This window comes from Artemia sp. Qi Xiang Cuo, chromosome 5 (assembly GCF_049724085.1).
Source record: "Artemia sp. Qi Xiang Cuo chromosome 5, ASM4972408v1, whole genome shotgun sequence".
Taxonomy (NCBI): domain Eukaryota; kingdom Metazoa; phylum Arthropoda; class Branchiopoda; order Anostraca; family Artemiidae; genus Artemia; species Artemia sp. Qi Xiang Cuo.
The window spans coordinates 14,985,428-15,003,584 of NC_142798.1; the positions used below are offsets into that span (position 1 = coordinate 14,985,428).

Below are 18,157 nucleotides of genomic sequence, written 5' to 3' on the forward strand. Positions count from 1 at the left end.
ATTTGTTTTGTCAGGAAGAATTAGCAACAGTACTAAAAGGATTAAAAAATAATAAGGGTCCGGTGCTGATAGGGTGGTAAATGAGTTTCTTAAATATGGTGGCTCTGAGGTTAGAAATAAGTTACTGAAGATTATGTCTGGTCTTACTGAAGATTATGTCTGGTCAGTCTGGTCTCTGTAGGTAGTAAATTACTTAATAATGTGATACTTTTTAGACTGAGAGATGCCATAGACAAAGTTTTAAGAGAAGAACAGTGCGGTTTGAGAAAAGGTAGAGGATGTATCGACCAAATTTTCACTCTTGGGCTAATAATTGAGAAGTGCCTGAGTTTTCAAAGACATTTGGTCCTCAGTTTCCTATATTATGAGCAAGCGTTCGATTCTGTTGATAAAAGAGCTTTGGTAAAGGTTTTATCCTTGTATGGTATACCAGACAAATACATTAAAGTGATTAGCGCTATGTACAAGAATAACACCGCTTGTTTTAAGGAGCACAGGAAAGGCAATGGGAGACCACGGAATCAAATGGGGAGGAATAAGTCTCCTGGACTTGGATTATGATGATGATTTAAGCATCCTAGATGAAAGTGTGAGCAAAATGAACGAAGTTTTAGTGGTTTTGGGAGTTCAGGATGCTAGAATTGGTTTGAAAATTAATGTTAGGAAGACTAAGTCACTAAGGCTAGGAATAAGTGAAGATGAAAAGGTAACGTTGAGTAATGAAAGGATTGATCAGGTGGGCAGCTTCACTTACCTTGGTAGTATTATTAGTAAAGATGGTGAGAGCAGTGAAGATGTTAAAAGTAGAATAGCCAAAGCTCAGGGTGTTTTTTCACAGTTAAAAAAAGTTTGGAAGAATAGGAAAATAAGTCTGCAAACCAAGATTAGAATATCAGAATTGAAAATCGCTTGAATTAAAACTGAACAGTTTACCTTATAATAAAATCGAAATATATTTTCTTGTGATTATTATCTCTTCTAATCAGCAGTTGTACCAAACCAATTCTGCTCAAGTCATCCTCAGGACTATACTGTGGTGTTTATCCTCCCCATTGTATAGTACAGATGGTTTGATATCATCTATTCTTCCTTCTTGTTTTAGTTTTATTTTTGTGTTTAAAGCTTTTTCCAATAGGCAATGATTAGAAGTCCTCCAAAAAAAAGTCCACCCAGATCCCAAATCAAATTCCAGTGAAAGTGTCATAGTGAAAGATACCCATCCTGGCTGGTCAAGCACCCTATCTCAAAGTTCTAATGATAGCTCCAATTCGGAGAATAGGACAATGATAAGTGTAGGGGCTAATGTAACCATAAACGATGATAATGGGTTTCAAGGGGTCCTCTCTAGAAGTTCTAAAAAAAGAAAAAAATCTCCCCAACTAAAAGCATTTCCCCTCTCCCTGCCCAAGATCCTCCCTCCAAAAACTTAGGAATTTACCTTAAAATAACTCCCACTACCCTCTTTGAAATAAAAATGATCACTGCAATAAGAGTTGCAATTTTTAAATTGCTAAAATCAATGTTCTCTCTTAACATTAACCGTGATGGATCTCTGCTAATAGCTGTAGAAGATCAGAAATCAGCAGATACAATAATTAACCTTAAATCCCTTCTGAATACCCCAATTATTGCATCTAATTGGAACCCAAAACAATCACCAACAAAAATAGTAGTTTATAATGTTCCCCTAGAAATACCAATTCAGGAGTTAAAAGAAGCCCTCTCAGATAGGGCTGGAAACACAATCCCAGTTGAGGATGTTACCAAAATAGGAAAATCTAACTCAAATGGCCTAAAAAATAGTAGATCCTTCTTATTCACACTAAAGGATAAAATTGATATCCCAGAAAAATAATTCCTATTTGGGCAAATCAAACCACACAAGGAATACAAACCTAAGCCTATTCAGTGTCAGAAGTGTTTCAAACTGGGACACACGACAAAAAAATGCAATGAAATTCTCCAAGAGTGTATTAATTGTAAATCTTTCCATCCTAAAGAGCTGACAACTTGCAACAACACTCAGCCTACATGCATCAATTGCAAAGGCCCACATGAATCTACAAATAAATCATTATGCCCTGCATACAAGAAAAGAGCTCTAACACTCCAAATATCAACAGAGAAGGTCATCCCATACCCCTTTGCAGCAATGGAAGCAAATGCTGCCCAACAATACCAAATAAAGCCTGTAATGAAACCAACCAAAACCCCCTTGTCAAATGCCCCCAATGCATGAAGCACCCCATATAAAACACCATCTTCTCGGCCCCCTAGCTCAAATCCCTATCAGAAGGAATCACCAAGCCAATAAGCCTCCTTTTCCGTTGAGATGAGGCCAGCCTGGCCCTCCCTCCCAAGAAGAAACAAACCAGAAACACTACCAGGAATCAATCCCTTAACCAAAAAACAGGATGCACTACCAAAAATGCAATCCCCAAATATATACTTATTCATTCTAAACTGTAATGCAGTGCATGCCATGAACATACATCCACTACAGAAACTAAAAATTATTTCAGAATCGGCAAAAATCTACATCCCAGATGGTATGCTAATTCAAGCAAAAAAAAAATCTTGCTTTACTTTTAACAGAGCTGAACATTGATACACAGTTATATGAAGAATAAATCAACAATACAACATATATCAATACTCCAATGGAATGTAAGATCACTCACAGAAAATAAGCTAAATGAACTAATATCATTTATGAATAATAATTCCATTAATATTGCTTGCCTCCAGGAAACTCATTTAACCCAAAATCAACAAATTAAGTCTCTGGGATATACTATCCTGAGAAAGGATAGATCTTCAGAGAGAAAAGGAGGTGGTGTAGCTTTATTAGTTAATAATAATATAAAATTTTGTGGCATCAATTTTCCAGATTTTGAAAATGATATTGATGTAATTGGTATAAGTGTTTGGCTGAATAATTTAAAAACCTACATAATAAGCTTTTATAACCCTAATGGCCAAACTACAGATGCCAAGGATTTTTTTAATTATATAAATAATCCTAATATGTTAAAAAATGTCATTATTTGTTGTGATTTCAATGCCCACAGCCTTTGTGTGGGAATAAACCAGCAAATAAAGCTGGTAAATTTATTGAGCATATGACTTCAAATAATAATGAATTAGCTGTTTCTACCCCTACAAACCTGAATACATATTTCAACCCCAAAAGTGGCAAATTCTCCACAATTGACCTACAAATTGTGTCATTAAATTTGTTGAACAAAATTTACATAAATAAAATTGATAGTCTATGTACAGACCACTTTGCTATAGTTTGCTCCCTTAATGAACCTACTGAAACTTCATCTCATACCTCCAAATATATCAACACTAAAGCAAATTGGTCTATTTTCCAAAATAAGCTAAATGATGAAATTACAGGTTTCACCCAAAGTTCATGCATTTCTAACACAACAGTTGACACACATGCTGAAGCGTTGACATCTTTACTAATAAATACAGCTAATCATGCTATCCCCAGGATAACACCTAAGAAAACTTTCCCTAAACAAATTCCTAAAGCATGGTGGACAAATGAGTGCCTAAATAAATGGAGGATAAAAAAGGCAGCTAGGACAGAATTCATAAGAAAACCAACACCTACTACATATTTAAAGAAATTACAAGCAGAGTCTAATCTAAAAAGGACTATAATAGATGCTAAATATAAATACTGGAATAATTTTGCAAATAATCTCTCCAGAGAAACGCATGAGCCAATTATACATAAAGTCATAAGCCACATATGTGGGAAAAAGACTTCTCCCAACCCATTCCTGTATGAACTTATACATAATAATACCCATTATGAAAATGATAATGAAAAGGTTAACCTATTTGCAACTCTTTTTGTTAATAAGCTCACATCAAATAATCAAAGCAATCTGTCCAAAATTCCTATGAACCCTTGTTACCAACCACGCCCAGGATCCGAGTACATAACTAATCCATTTTCAATCCAGGAATTGAATAGTGCAATACATCATATTAGGTCCAAAACTAGCAGCAGCTATGACAATATACACCCTACATGGATAAAGAATCTCACACCTTCATACAAACAAGAACTGCTAAATTGTTATAATTACGCTTGGGCATCGTCTAGGTTCCCCAATATATGGAAATGTTCGTCCCTCCTACCAATCCTAAAGAAAAATAAACCAAAAGATAACCCTGAGTCTTATAGGCCCATAATGATTACTCCTGTGATGGGGAAAATAATGGAGAAAATGATTTATCACAGACTCCTCTGGTTTGTTGAGAAAAATAACATGATCCCACACACTCAAACTGGATTCAGGAAATACCACTCCTCAACAGATGCTTTCATTTTGCTAACAAATGCAATAAATGAATCTTTCTCAATAAATAATATCCTAGTGGCAGCTTTCCTAGATTTTGAAGGAGCATATGACAATGTGAACCACCAAATCCTTTTAAATAAACTTGCAAACCTTGGAGTACCTCCTAAGCTAGTATCCTTTATTAAATCCTTCATAGAAGTGCGAAGTTTCATTGTTTGTGTTGGTTCAGCCTCTTCACCCCAAAAGACAATATCCAAAGGCCTACCTCAGGGAGCAGTCCTCAGTTGCCTCCTATTTGCCCTATATCTCAGGGACATGAACCTACCCCATATGAATCTACAATATGCTGATGATCTGGTGCTATGGTCATCTGGCAACACCTTTCAGATAGCACAGTCAAATCTGCAAAAGTCACTTTTCCAGCTTGAAAAATTCTCTCAACATTCAGATTTACCCATTGCACCCACCAAGTCAAAAATAATCCAATTTCACCAGAAGCGAAACCATGTTAATACAAAACTAACTCTAAATAAAACAACTACCGTATTCCAGAAGATAATAATATTAATTACCTAGGTCTCATGCTTGACCAAAAACTTAATTTCCACCTCCACATTTCAAACACAATAAAAAAATGTTATAGAAAAGCAAATATACTAAAAAGACTTCTTTCCACACCCTGGGGTTGTAAGGAGAAAACCTTACTCCAGTTTTATAAATCACATATAAGACCTCATATTGACTATGGGCTCATTGTCTATGGTGCATGTGCAAAGACCCAGATGCAAAAAATTGAAACAACACAAAATGATATAATACGTCTCATATTTGGTCTTAGGAAACCCACAAGCACCAAGTTTCTGCTTATGGAGAGTGGATTAACAACAATAAGGGAGAGACGTAGCTTTCTCTTGATAAAACATCTTACAAAAATTGAATCAAATAGCTCACACACATTACATAATTGGTTAAGAAATCCAGCCATGTATAGAGGTAGCGTATTGCAGATGAGTATGACAATATTCAAAAGAAGTTCCCTGTACCAGCAAAGTCTATTGCACCTACTTTCCCCCAATCCCCTCCATGGAATAGGTCATTTCCCATAATAAATACTGAATTTTCAAAATGGAATAAAGATTTAACCTCCATTGCTTTTGTCCAGAAAAAATTCGCAGAACTTAATACAATTACCTATAAGAATCACTTCCAAATATTTGTTGATGGATCAAAAATGAATGAGAAGGTTGCAAGTGGTGTTTTCCTTCCTCACCTGAAAATTGCAATGGGCGAGAGATTATTTAATAATTTACTTATAATGTCTGCTGAGTTAAATGCCATAATCATAGCATTAGAACACCTTAAGCAAAACCAATCTTTGATTGAAAATTCGAATAATATTATCATCTATTCCGACTCTTTATCAAGCCTTGAGTTGCTGGCCTTAGCTCCTCAATATAAGTTGGACATTGACACTTATCATTGTCACAGTATTATTGATAATCTTGCTTCAAGTGGCATAAAAACTTACTTTCAGTACATTCCTAGCCACTCTGGCATAAGTGGTAATCATCAGGTTGACGAAATAGCAAAAAATGCTATAAATATTGACCAGCCAAGTGGGAGACCAATCCCAATTAGAGATATTTACCAATGGAGGCTATCAGATATTAATTTTAAAAAGATTAATCCTATCCTCTCCTCCTTTCCCAATAAGTATCTTTTTAAAATCTATCATAGAATTCGTTCTGGAACAAATGGACTAAATTTCCTTGCATTCTCATATAAGTTTTCTAATTCAAGTGGCTCGATTCCCCAGTCCCCTCTTTGCAGACATTGTAATATGAATAATGAAACAATTGACCATTGTCTATTTGAATGTAATATGCTGACGTCTGCACAACATACCTTGCTTTCTAAACTGCTAAAATACTTCAAACACCACAAAATCCCACTATCACCCAAGAGCCTAGCCAACTATACCTGCACACAGAGCATAGAAATCGACATCTATCATCTTATATTTGAACTCCTAGAGTTGAAAGATCTACTGAAAGATATCTGAATATATATAATAAATATGAGGCAATCAAGCCAGTAGCTCTGTAGCCCACAGAGTGAAGCAAAAGGAAAAGGGCTAAATAGTTTTACTGAAAAGCCCGCTTGCTGTTAAATAGAAGAAGAAGAATATTAGAAGTTACAGTGATGACAGTGGTCAAATATGGCTCTGAAGCATGGACGCTCCAAAAAGTGGATGAAGATTTGCTAGATGTTTTCCAGAGAAATTGCTTAAGTATTGTTCTGGGTACCCGGCTGACTGACCGTATTTCAAACAATAGGCTATACGAAAAATGTGGTTCGATACCGCTCTCTAGGGCTATAATGAAAGAAAGGTTGAGGTGGCTAGGGCATGTTGTGCGGATGAAGGATGACAGATTGCCAAAGATTGTTCTTTTCAACCAACCGTCTAGGGCTAAAAGGAAAGCAGGTCGTCCCCGTCTGGGATGGGAGGACGTCATAAAGAAAGATTTAAAGGAAATGGGTGCTGCAGTGAGTTGTTAGTAGTAGTAGTATATAAAAAGGGAACTCTGAGAATTGTCACACATCACATTGGTCTTTGCTGGGTTAATTCTTAATCCACTCAAACCCCCAGTGCAGCTGTGGATACTCCTCCTCTACCCTGTTCTATTTTGAACAAAGCTGCACTTTTACTCCCTCTCATGAAGTTTCAAACCCCTACAAATTCTCACTAAAGGACTCTCCAAGCTCAGTTCAAGGACATTCTACTTTTTTTAAAGAGAGGAATTTCAAAAAAAAAAAAAACCTATTTTTGTTGACCTATCATGCACCATCCCTAAAATGAGACTTAGCCCCTTTCAACCTTGCATCATGGCAAAACTAGAAACTGGGTTCAAATCACATTTTGCATTCAGTTCATTGTTTGATATATAGTCATTCAAACAGATACCTAAGCCCTTCCTTATACAGCTCCTGTAGAAAGTATCTACCATATTTTCTTCAACATTTCGAAGTTCCCATATTTCTATCTTGCTATCCATCTAAACTTTTTTCAAGCACAAAAATACATTGCATCTTCAATATTCTACCCATTGCTTCTTCCTTGCTATTCTTTGCATCATCCTTACTAATAGTCCTACCATGGTAAATAAAGTTATTCATTTCATCAGTTTCCTAACTAACTTCACCTCTTTGCATTAATTTAATCCCAATTTAAATATGACAGTAGTTAATTCTTAATACTGCCATGGTAAATGAAGTTGTTGACCTAGTCAATTTTCTAACTAACAAACCTCACCTCTTTGTCTTAATTTATTCCTAATTTAAAATATGGCAGTACTTAATTCCTAATGCTACCATTGTAAATGAAGGTAAGCACCTGGTCAATTTTTTTATTTATTCATAATTTAAATGTGACGGTAATTAATTCTTAATGCTATCATGGTAAATAAACTTATCTGCTTGGTCAATTTTCTAACTAACTAACTAACTTCACCCATTTGTCTCAATTTGTTCTTAATTTGAACATGATAGTAATTAATTCTTAATGTTACCATGGTAAATGATGGTATCCATTTGGTCAATTTTCTAACTAATTAACTTCCCCTCTTTATCGTAATTTATTTCTAATTTAAGTATGCTAGCAAGTAATTCTTTACATTGATTTTCAAACCTAGTCTAGAACCCTGAAGTGTAGAAATTTCCAGCAATTTATTCGTTTTTCAATCTACTTAGATGAAAACTTTTACCAACCAATCTGAAGCCAAGTTTTTCCATAGCTTTTACTATAAATAATTTCTCACACCACACTGCTTTTCCATTTACGAAAAAATTAAAGCAAGAAAAAACAGGTTTCAATTTTAGTAAAGCAGTGAAACAAAAATAAATAGAGACAAATAAACACTTTAATTAAAAAATATTCTGAATATTTCGGTCCCACGTCCAGGAGCCTTTCTCAATGAAAACATTTTTTTTTTAAATAACACACATAAACTAAACTAAAACGACAACTAAACACAGCAAAAAAGAATATAAATAAATAAACAAACTCACATTACAAACAAACTTCAAGCACTGACGTTTGTAATGTAATTTTGTTTCTTATTTGTTTATATATTTGTTTCGTAGTGTTTAGTTGTCGTTTTAGTTTATGTTATTTTTTTTTAACTTTTTTTTCCATTGAGAAGGGCCCCTGGACGTGGAGCCGAAATATTTGGAATATTTTTCAATTAAAGTGTTGATTGTCTTTATTTATTTTTGTTTCACTGTTTTATCAAAATTAAAGCCTGGTTTTTCTTGCTTAATTTTTTCGTAAGCTTTTACTATGTTCCTCAGGTCAAAACAACATCAATGATCTTTCTTCTTCTTGTCAGCCACTTGCGAATCAGGTTTCAGGCTTTACCAATAAAGAGATTAATGTTTCTCTCCCAATCCTTGTTGATGACACATCTCTAGTTGTGCTGCAAAAATGACTGAATTGTTGGTTACTTCCTTGTCTAAAACCATTCAGTGGATATCTATCTGGATGAGGTGCAATAAAATTGTTATTAATTATAATTAAGTTCAATTTTGTAGTTTTTGGATGGTCTGGTAAATATTATCCATGGGTATCCTCATTTGAAGCTGGGGGCCTTGTAATATGGAGGACTTCAAGTGTTTGATGCCTTAATATTAAATGTAGATGAATTGCTCTTATTAGAGGTCATATTGAGAAAGTTTCTGATAAATTAGGTAGAAATTTTGGTATAATTCGAAAACATTGTTTCCTGAAGCAAATAATCCGTATATAATATTTTAATTTAATCCACCCTTATATTTTGTATTGTAGTTCAATATGGCTAGGGATTTTCTCCTCAATCCTTTGTCTGCTCCAAGTTTTGCAAAATATTGCTATTAGAATACTTGCTAATTCAAGTCCTTATCATGTATCTCGTGAGGCTTACATTAGATTGAAAATACTTCCAGTGACTCTCTGCGATTATACTCGTTTCTTCATGTATAATTGGGTCAGAGATAAGCCTACTTTTTTCTAAGTGGGATTACACACATTAATGAGTTTTTTTCTCATAGCCCGAGTTCAATGAACAAAAACCATTTTGTAATTTGGTTACATCATATTATGGTCATCATCAGAATTAATTGAGACAAAGGTAAAATCTACTGCCTTCAATATATCTAAAAAAAAGAGTGCAGTTGCCTTTGGAGTTGATATAGGTTGGTATGTGAGGCTTAGAAGCACATATAGCATGAAATGCTGCAAGTATAGTAGAGTGATCTGATTGTAATTTGGGACAATCTGGACATTTTCGTGATATAATGATGGATCAAGTAGCAAGTCAATAGTTGAGATAGAGTTGGAACTAATATTATAACAGGCCTGACAACTGAATAGGAAAACTAGCCAAAATATTCTCTATGCCTCTTCCTGCTATATTGCTAATGCAATTTGTTCCCAAAGTGGGCTATGTGCATTGAAATTACCAAAAACAAAATGTTGCCCACTGATAGCCCAGTCTCCAGAACATGTTGTCTGTCATTACACTCACTTGAACAATGCAGATTTACAGCCAATCTATTTCCATTACCTATATTAATTGTTATGCCTATAACATAAATTTCATCTCTGTAGAGTTTAAAGTATAATAGCCCAGACTCAGGGCGTTTTCTTCACAGTTGGAAAGTTCTACAGGTGAAGCATGACAGGTTTCCAAAGATTGCCCTTTTTGACCAACTGTCTAGGACTAAATGAGAAGCAGGTCGTCAGGTTGAGGTGGAATGATGTAAAGAAAAACTTAGGGGAAACGGCAACTTCTTGGGAGGGTGTAAAGCGAGAGGCTTTGAACAAATTGGAATGGAGGAGGAGTGTGCGTAGTTGTGTTGGCCTCAGGCAGCTTGGCACTACAGTGAGTTGTTAGCAGTAGCAGTGGAGTCTTGAGGGTAGTGGGAAGTGAGGGATTGAACCATGTGCAAAAATGGCTACTCCCTCTCCTTTTTTTCTTGGTTGATCTGTCTTTATAATAGCACAAGAACCTAATTTTTAAACTGGTGAAGATTTTTCTTTTGCAAAAACATAATTCCAATTTTATTATTTGTAGCATAAGAGATGAGATCTCCAAGCTTATCTGGATTAAGATAAATACAATTAAATTGTAGAATCTGCAGTTTAATTTTTATGGTTGGAGTTGAATAGGTGACAAGCTTGATACTTAGAAAGAATTGATGACAAGTCATTTTCTATTTCTTGAAAAATGGAGCTAGAAAAGTAGCATGCAGCAATATGTTTTGCTATGCAGGCTTTCAGTGCTTTGGGCATATTTTATTGGATGAATTGGTCCACTGATACAACTTATTTAATAGGTTGTGCAACCAGAGATTTCTATCTTTTGTTGGTATGGTATATGTTGGCTTGTGTGGGTTTGCTAGATGGGGTTGTAACTAGGGCAGACAATAAGCTATGGTCAGATCTAAGATTTTTGAGGGTTTGATGGGCATTATTTTCATTTGAGTGCTCATTGATGCACTGAGGATGAGATAACTCAATAGGAGATAGGAAAACCTGACTGTGGTTATTGTTTGGGGTATGGAACCAGAGGCTGGGTAAAAGGTTATAGTTCAGTTCCTTAGCTTAATCTTGGGGAGGGCCCCTTGGCAAGCCTAACATGCTCTATAGTAGCTACTGGATTTTTTTTTTCTTTTTTGATAGGACATTGTCAGGACTTTGGCACATTGAGCATACTTTGGGCTTAGCCTACTATCACTGGACTGATTTTTACCACCACAGTTGGTACATTTAGCAATTTGCAGTATATTTTATTTCAGAGGGAAAAAGGTGGTTGCTAATAGCGGACACTTTGGTACTCATAGGTAGCATAGTTCTTAGTTCCATGTTCAATTCTCAAACATTTTGAGTATTGGAGAGGCTTTCCTTCATAAGTTTTATAAGCTTTGAATTGGCCAAAAAGGAACTAACAGTCCAAATGATCAATAGCCAGTAATATAAAAAGGACACTCTTACTAGTTTGTGGCCCCCTGGAGTCAGGCTTGTCCATGCAATGGGCTTCAAGGACTCTTAACATTTCCTGTTTATTAATCATGAGACCACCTTTCAGGTCTTCTGTTGACACTGCGCTTGGGACACTATACAGTCTATGACTAATTTCTGTGTTTTTGGAATGAGATTTCCACCATTCAGGTATAACAGAGATATTGTCAATTCTATTTTCAGTAATGGTGTTGCATGCATCTTTTCTGTCTTGGAGCATAACTGTCAAGAATCATTTCTGTTGTACTCACAGTGAAACTACATTTAAAGGTTTGAAGATGTTCATTATAATGCTAGCAATATTTTAGGCAGCAAAAGGTTGTTCCTTCAAAGTTAGGGCAAAAAGAATAATGGGTCTGTTCTTAATATCAATAGCTGGGATTGATCAGGGGCCTTTATTATTTCAGGGGGCTACTAGAAGGCATGGGTTTCTGCTTTCTTTCAACTGTCAGAAAATCATCACTCAGCTGGAAATCAGTTCGGGAATTTGGTTAATCTGGGACAGATCATGGTATCATTCAGACTGTCATCATCAGGAATTGGAGATACAGCAATTCAGCATCTCTATGCCAATTGGACGGCTCCCTCACAGGACTAATAGAGATGTAATGCAATAGGTAAATGACAAAAATTCCGAAACAAAGACTACAACACAAAAGAATTAACAAAAAAGTAAAAATAACCAAATAAAAAGAATATCAGTAGCTTTATTGTTCTTAAATCAAAAACAAAAGAACACCAATTAAAAAAAGGTATTTTCAGAGCATCTAGATTTACATCCAAAATTGCAAAAATTCTGCTTGTACTAATTTCTGTTTGTTTCAAGTCTGACTTGATAATTCATTGTAATGTCCATTTGTCTTCATTGTCATATTCATCAATACTATAACGATTTCTGTTGTTTCAAATTTGAATTATTATACAACTTCATTTCTATTCACCTTTGGTTTCATTTAGCTCTTTCTTTTCTTTGAAAAACTGCTCTTTTAGAATTACTTTTTGTTAATTAATTTACAGTATGTAGACATTATGGAGATTGTATTTTTGGCCTCGTGTTTTTTTGGAAATTATATGCAATTTGCTTATTAACAACTACTGTAGCTCACCATTTGTGATTTTTTTTTTTTTCGAGTTTTGTACAGCATTTGTGTGTTTTCATATCTTTTTGTATTATTTTCTACTACATGTGAACTTTTATATCTAGATATGTTTGCAACCATTCTATTATTTTTTTTTCTGCTGATAAAGGCTTCCAGATGTGAAACACAAATGTTTGGACTTTTATTAGCAAAGGTGTTTTTTCTTCTCATTAAATTACAAATTTTATATATTATTGTATTTTCATTGCATCTTAATTATAGAAGTAAATTATTGACACCTATCAAACCTAAAACGCATGAAAAAGAGAAAGACAAAAATATTGGTTCCCCAAAAAACTTTTTACCAATGACTTACTTGAAATTTACACCTGCAAGTTCCAGGATCGAGAGGATTCTCATGCACAACACAATTCCGGCAGGGAAATGGTACAATTTTTCTTATTTATGATGGGTACTACAACCCACCTATATACCCAAAAAAACACAACTCTATATCCCCTAATTTCATGCTCACATTCCACATGTGAAGACTTCCTTATTTATCATAAGCACCTCTTTCTACCTATACACTAGAAGCAATATATTTTATTTCAATGAATTGTAAGTCATAGCACTTTGATGAAGCAAAAAGAAATGATTATCTAAGCAGAAAGAATAGAGATCTTAGATGCAATATTTTAGCACTTTAGCAAAAAAGAAACAGTGCTATTATATTTGGAAAAAGCATCAAATAGAGAATTTAATGGTACTACTTTTTCTATATTAATATATTTCTTCCAGAAAAGCTGTTCTTCTGGCCTTGTAACCTGGTATAAGTAGCATTGAAGCAAACTGTCTTCTATGCCATTTTCTAAGAGTTGGAAAAAAGACCTTGGAAACATTTTTCTTGGGTATGATTTATGTTTCATTCTCCTAATACAACTTGTTTCCAAGATAGCAATAAGCACCTCAACACTAGGCTGAAATAATCATTCATTACCATAATTTAGTGTTATCATGTGCTAAAAATCATGTCCAAATATTTGATGAATGAAACAGGTAACAGAAATAGGCTACAAAATGTACCATTAGACTTTTCTTTAATACTATTTCCAAGTTTCATGGTTGCTTTTCCAGCAATGCATCCTCCTCCCCTCCCTCCTGATGGTCCCTGAAATAGCCCAAGTCTATATAAAAAAAAAAGTAAAGGAAACCACTAAAACAATAAGAACCTACTTTAGGCTGTATTATGCAGCATATCATGTTTCTTTCCATTGTTATTCAGTTGCTAATGCAGAATTACTCCTCCTCAAAAAGACACAGTATAAAAATTTGAAAACTACTTTAAAACTCTAAATACTAACTTAAATCATTTTTGAAAGCATTTCAATTTACTCTAGCCCCTCCCTCTTAAGATAATTTTGCAAACCCCATTGGCCTGCCATCACAAACAATAAAAACAAAAGAGAAGAAAAGCAAGAATGGGGTTTTATAAGGCCAATAAAAATACTAGATGAAACAAAACAGATACCCTATTCAGCCACCACTTTTCAGCCACCACTGAAAGGTAGAACACCAAGATTAGCAGAACGGCTTACTTTTGGTGTTGATCAGTTAATGTATAATTTGAAATTAAAACTCTTTATTTTTTTTTTAATCCTTAATGAAATTCATTTTCTAGTTTTTTATGCTGACCATATTCTTTCATAATTTTATAGCCAAAAAACAAGCTTTAATGTTCCCCTGGTCACTTTTCTTTTTCTTTTGTCTGGTGGCCAAACGTACGGGAGACAACTGAACCAGTGCCAGGATGGCCCAGGTTTGGCACTCTTGACCACTTGGATAGAGGCATCCAGGTGGAAAAATGGCAGAATAATTCTAATTGTCTTTCTCAAGGATGGTATTTAATGAGTTACTTTTGCTTTGATATGCTCAGCAACTTCTTATTGCTTGAATCAATTCATGGAGAATTAAACAAGTCAAAATCAGCTGATTGTGGGCGTCTCCTATCTATATACTAGACCGAAAATCAATATTGAAGATCAAAATGTAAATGTTGATATTGCAAACAATATTTGGAAATTTCTGTTTATTTCCAGCTTTTTTAACCATCTACCAGGTAACATCCAACAAAAAATTCCAACATACAAAAAGTTCTCACTAATATCTATTGTAAATTTGAAGTTTTAAGGGGGGGGGCATGCAGCCCCCCCCCCCTTCCCTACACCCATGCCAGCACAAAAGCCAATTTGTGAAATATGTAAAACATTTTTTACTTCAAGGTGTTTAACGGGAGTATACCCAATGGATATTATCTAAAAATTTCTATTCTATAGAATGTAAAAATAATATCCAACCATACTTAGTTATTGCCAAAATTATCCAACTAGTTAGCTATCTGAAAAATCCTTTTAAGCAAATAAGAAATTATCTAACTAAGAAAATACTTGAAATTTAAAAGAAAAATAGTTTTATCTTGCTAGCCAAATACAATAAAGCATAAAAGCCTACTTAGTATCTCTAACTAGGTGGATAATACTTTAACTTATTGCTTGTGATATATATCTAACTAGACAGATAAGTCAATTCTTCATACAAACTAGTGATAATATCCAACTAGTCAGACAATTTTGTCTCTTAGACATAGCATGAACATCTAACTTCGTGGATAACACTTTATCCTAGCCCTTCTGATATTAATCAAACTAGGTAGGCTAGTTAAGTAATCTCCTGCCTAGTTAAATATATATCAGAAGATCTAAGACTCAGCATTATCCACTTAGTTAGATATTCTTGCTGTGTCTAAGAGAAACAACTTATCTGGCTAGTTGGATATTATCCCAAAACTGCATAGCCTAATGGAATTTAATTATCCTCCTAGTTGGATATATATCAGGAGTGTTAAGACTTGGTATTATCCACCTAGTTAGATGTTCATGCTGTGCCTAAGAGAAATGAATTATCTGGCTAGTTGGATATTTACCCCAAACTGCTTAGAGAATCTTCTTATCTGCCTAGTTGGATATATATCAGAAAAACTAAGCAACATTATTATCAAACTAGGTAGATATTCTCTCAGTCTAAGAGAAACAATTTATCTGGCTAGTTGGATATTAACCCCAAACAGCTTAGAGAATCTTCTTATCTGCCTAGTTGGATATATATCAGAAGCACTAAGCAACATTATTATCCAACTAGGTAGATATTCTCTCAGCCTTAGAGAAACAATTTATCTGGCTAGTTGGATATAAACCCCAAACAGCTTAGAGAATCTTCTTATCTTCATAGTTGGATATATATCAGAAACACTAAGCAACATTATTATCCAACTAGGTAGATATTCTCTCAGCCTAAGAGAAACAATGTATCTGGCTAGTTGGATATTATCCCAAAACTGCATAGCCTAATCGAATTTACGTATCTTCCTAGTTGGATATATATCAGGAGTGTTAAGACTTGGTATTAACCACCTAGTTAGATGTTCATGCTGTGCCTAAGAGAAATTAATTATCTGGCTAGTTGGATATTAACCCTCAACTGCTTAGAGAATCTTCTTATCTGCCTAGTTGGATATATGTATCAGAAACACTAAGCTACATTATTATCCAACTAGGTGGATATTCTTGCTGTGCTTAAGAGAAACAATTTATCTGGCTAGTTGGATATTAACCCCAAACTGCTTAGAGAATCTTCTTATCTGCTTAGTTGGATATATATCAGAAACACTAAGCAACATTATTATCCAACTAAGTAGATATTCTCTCAACCTAAGAGAAACAATTTATCTGGCTAGTTGGATATTAACCCCAAACAGCTTAGAGAATCTTCTTATCTGCCTAGTTGGATATATATCAGAAACACTAAGCTACATTATTATCCACCTAGTTAGATATTCTTGCTGTGCCTAAGAGAAACAATTTATCTAGCTAGTTGGATATTATCCCAAAACTGTATAATGGAATTCACTTATCCTCCTGGTTGGATATATTTCAGGAGTATTAAGACTTGGTATTATACACTTAGTTAGTTGTTCATGCTGAGCCTAAGAAAAGTGAATTATCTGGCTAGTTGGATATTAACACTAAACTGCTTAGAGAATCTTCTTATCTTCCTTGTTGGATATATATATCAGAATCACTAAGCTACATTATTATCTAACTAGGTGGATATTCTTGCTGTGCCTAAGAGAAACAATTTATCTGGCTAGTTGGATATCAACCAAAAATTGCTTAGAGAATCTTCTTATTTGCCTATTTGGATATATATCCAAAAGACTAAGCTATGTTACTATCCAACTAGGTAGATATTCTGTATATAGCATAGACAGTCAAATATTCAGCTAAGTGGGTAAAGGTGCAAGAGTCTTAAAAATGTTATTATCTGTCTAGCATGATATTTTATCTTGATACTAAGTGTAGTTGGATATTATTTTTACATTCTATAGAATGTAATTTTTTTAGGAATATCCATTGGGCACCTTCCCGTGTTTAACAACTGCAGAATTGATTATTCTTTCAAGAACCTTAACAACTGCTGATGTCATGCTGATGGGTCAATAATTTTCAGCAAGGTCCTTTGTACCCTTTTTAAATATGCAAATACATTTCCTAAATTTTGAAAAAAATCATTGATATGGCTTAAAATTCTACTCAAATCACAGGAATTGCATTTTCAGAAGTAAAGCCAGAGAAAAGAAACCAATAGGCTAACTAGCCTAAAAACTTACAGTAAAATGTTGTTTTGTCAAAATTTCAATAGGTAAGGTGACCTGTCATGTAGGCAAATTTGAAGACCCTCTAGAGGGATAAGGAGTGGGGGTAGATACTTCAAGATACCTATCTGGGACATAGGCTACTTTAGCCTGTAGACCAATTCCTAAACATTTCATTTTCCTAACCTAACCCCTTTCCAAGATAGCCAAAAGTAGCTAAAGTTCAATTTTACTCAGCAGATGAATATACTATTAGCTCTATACCTGTGGTCTTCCGTAGGAGGGGGGGGGGGCTCATCAGAAAAGTGATATTGGGAAAGACATAGGCTACAAAATAATTTAAGGATAAATCTACTACTTTCACCATATCAGCACTTTCCCTTTATAAGAGGCAAGTCACTGAATATTTACCACAAAAAAATAACATCAATGGAAGAAATACTCATTAAGTGTTGATTCAATTCAACTGCTGTAGTCTCATAGGTCACAGCCAGGGTTGCCACTAAGCCGGTTTTTTTGGTGCCACTTTGGTTAGCAAAATAGTCAATTTTGTATAAAAAGTGTCATTTTCCAAAAATTTGCCGCTCGCGACGCTTCGCGTCGCTCGCACTCATATCAACAAGCTTTTCAAATTGAAAATATTGGCCAATCGACTTGGGATCCCCCCCGCGTGGTTTCCCACATCCATAAAATTTCGGATCTAATGCCATCTATCAACTATAAAAAATAAATTTGATTTTACTTAGTCGGTGCTGATTTCCGGCTTTGAGCAGCACTTCCGCTCATGTCAACCTTTCAGCCCCCCTCGTAAAACCTTCTAACATGCACATGGTGCTTACTGTGTAAAATAGGAACTCGTTCCAGAAAGTACTTTCTTCTCTTTTTTTCTGACCAGCCATTTTTACTAGTGTGAAAAAGCAACGAAAAAAGAAAAGAAAAGAAACCTTCAGTTTTTTCTTCTTTTGTTAAACTGAAAAAAAGG

The 18,157-nt window shown here is 34.7% G+C and overlaps 1 protein-coding gene across 1 annotated transcript in view; it reads right to left on the bottom strand.

Moving 5' to 3' along the window:
- LOC148951845 (uncharacterized) overlaps positions 1 to 17,657 on the bottom strand; it is a 223,015-nt gene extending 205,358 nt beyond the window's left edge. The window contains exon 1 of the mRNA XM_089089083.1: positions 17,587 to 17,657. The gene's annotated coding sequence lies outside the window, so the exon portion shown is untranslated. The remainder of the gene's footprint in view (positions 1 to 17,586) is intronic.
- Positions 17,658 to 18,157: the final 500 nt, after the last annotated feature.